A 3,010-nucleotide genomic window follows, 5' to 3' on the forward strand; every position below is an offset into this window, starting at 1 on the left:
CTTTGCTTCAGGACGGCCTGTCGGGAATTGTCGGAGAACTTCTGTCTTTAGAGTTACCTTCCTCTTGGACAACTGGAAGTTTACTCTTCATGCTATTATAAAGTTATTTAGGATAACAGCAAGTGGAAAATATTCTACTATAGGAATTTGTTATAGGCTTAACTTTCAGCAATATTATTACAAATATTTTTTTTTCTAGTCGATAATCAGTTATAGGCCTGACTTTGATAATTTTGTAATCTGGAATCTCAGCCATTTTGAGCTCTCATTATAGTCTGTAAAATTAAGACGTCTCACAAATCTGGGGGTTCATTGCTACGACCCAAGGAATAATTAATGAAGAACTATTTATCTCATTTCTCGTGATTTCAAATTACTAAAAACAATTGATCTCAAAATAACAAGAAATCCAAACAGAACAAGCTTGTCCTGCTGTCCATGTTTCATTGCCAGACACATGGGCTTATCACCTCCACTGAATCTGTCCAATGAAATGAAGTTAGATCATACTATTATCCTTTCCTGGTAATTATTATACATTACATACCGTAATTCTTCCATGTACTAGGTATTCAGTAATGAGAAAAATGGTAATGAAGAATGTATTATTATTTTAGAAAGTTCTTTGAGCTGGGGTTTGCTGAAATATGGAGCCTTGCCTTCGAGTATGGCGAGAGAAAACAAAACGTTTCCCCTGAAAGTTGGCATCACAAAACCAAGACAGAATAGAAGTTAGTCTCGGTCTACAGTCTCTAGAGACAACCAGCATTAGCAGGGGTCAGGCATTTAACTCTCTGTAGGAGCCTTAGATGTTATTCTGAAACATCATCACAAATATACAATATATTCCTAATATTCTGGTCCCTTAGTGAAAGAAGTTTGGCAAATAACTGAGTCAGAAAAGGTTAACCATTGAACCCTAAGTCTTGGCATACAGAACGGCTGGATGAAGTTACTTCTTCCACTTGTACTAGAGTATTTTATCAAACCTATTGGTTGCCCGTTGAAACACTTGCCTTTTTCGTGGGTATCTTTGGAAATTAATTACAGTTCCTGGATGTGTTTCTGAAGTTTTTGACCGCACCCCCTCATGTGAGAATATTAATTCCAGATTTAAAAACTGGGAAATAAGGTTTGAATTCTGAATTATGTATTAATGAGTGATTTATGGCATCAAAAGTATTCTGCAAAATCTACAACATTAAACCATTATTTATGTCGATAACCAAGTAGGCATTTTGATCAATACTCTGGAATCTCAGCCATTTTGATCGATAATCTGGTCCTTAGTATAAGAAATTTTAAAGTAATGATCATACTGGCAAAATGATTAGAGCTTGGAAGAGTTTGCAAGAGTTGGCTCCAAGAAGAAGACTTCTGCAACATTCAAAACAGCCCAGAACAAAATCAATAATAGTTGTTAAATGCACTACAGGAAATATGACTTGATAAAGTAAGTAACAGAACTCATCACTGTAAGCTCTCTATAAGGCACTCCAGAAAAAAGAGAAACAGAGATAAGGTAATAAGATGAGGGAGGCATAGTCCAGAAAGTGCAAGGAAATTAATAACAGCGATAACATTATGGGTCACGCGATTATGCAGAGAACTTTGATGATGGTGCAAATAAAATTACAGACCTGACTGCTAGAAATGAGTGGCTTTTTAAAACCTAAAAGGCGTGTATTTCTGCTGAAAAAGGTAAACGACATATTGTATGTTGATGTAGAAACCTAATTTATGGTGGACTTGTGCAGGTATTCTGGGGATGTGAATGGCCGATTTATTTAACCTGACGTAGATATTAGTGTCAAGATTGTAAAAGGTAGTTGTGTTGTGACTGCCAAAACCTTTAACTAGGGATAGCACAAAGAGAGTACAATTTATGTCACAGTTTGGTATAATCCTTAACCAAAGTAATAATTTGCGAATGTGTTTTACCAATTAGAAAATAATGGAATATATATATTTTATATAGTAGTGAGTAAATATAATTCATTTCCTTCAAGGGCAGAAAAGGTTGCATGTGCATAGTATAGAATTAAGATTTATTTCTGGTGTATATGTTCAGCTCAAATATTAGGTTAAACGAACTTCACTGAGCTTTAAAAAATACTTTTTATGCCATTGTTTAATGCAGATTAAGCTACCCCATTTGAAAAGGTAAAAGTGCCCTACTGTTGTAGCACTTTAAACTATTTTGGATTCTACTTTTCAAATGTAGCATCGGGTGTGATGAAAAAGTACTAAGTTTTTTTTCGTCATATATTCAGATTTCATTTCAGTACACCAAGGTAGTCTGATCTTAATTGTGTCAGACTGTAGATTAAAGAAAACAATGTTCATCGTACTTTGCTCTTTTGTATAAAAGATGGTTTTAACGGACAGTACTCCTTTCTACAAATTGTTTAATGTAACTGTTGTACTGTGGTTTTATCACTTCAATTTACGGACTCTGCTTACTACTTTACATCTGTATTTCCCCTTGGAAAATTTTTTTTTTTTTATAAGAAATCACTTTCAGCAAAAAAGAGATTAGTAGACAGGCGTACCCTTTTCACCCTTTATCCTCAAAAATAATTTGAAAGCAAAATGAAAATTAGGAAACATATACAAAGTAGATGAACTTTCCTGCCTAGACCCTTGTTACGAAAAATGATTAGTAATATAAGTTTAAATTATAGATGAATTAAAACAGAATTACTTTATACATTTCCCTCTTTTCACTTTCTCTCCGCGTCTCTAGCTGATCCTCCCTCATATCAAGAATGAATAATAATAAAAAAAACATGTTACTATTTTTATGGCATATAAACTACTATTCTAGAATTAACAATAAAAGCTCTAGTCTTGCCCTTCATCAACCAAAACAGATCTTACTATTAGAAAGTTTTAGTCTTGACATATTGCAAACCGAAATTAATATGAGATCATGTAAAAAGGGTTTGGTGATTAATCCACTGTAACCTGGAATATGTAATGTCGACTGTAGTTTTGTTTTGTAAACTAC

At 33.8% G+C, this 3,010-nt stretch overlaps 1 protein-coding gene across 4 annotated transcripts in view; it reads right to left on the reverse strand.

The window, feature by feature from the left end:
• LOC119586142 (ETS-related transcription factor Elf-5-like) overlaps window positions 1-3,010 on the reverse strand; it is a 14,131-nt gene that overhangs the window by 9,827 nt on the left and 1,294 nt on the right. The window lies entirely within an intron of this gene.

This window comes from Penaeus monodon, chromosome 21 (genome assembly GCF_015228065.2).
Source record: "Penaeus monodon isolate SGIC_2016 chromosome 21, NSTDA_Pmon_1, whole genome shotgun sequence".
Taxonomy (NCBI): domain Eukaryota; kingdom Metazoa; phylum Arthropoda; class Malacostraca; order Decapoda; family Penaeidae; genus Penaeus; species Penaeus monodon.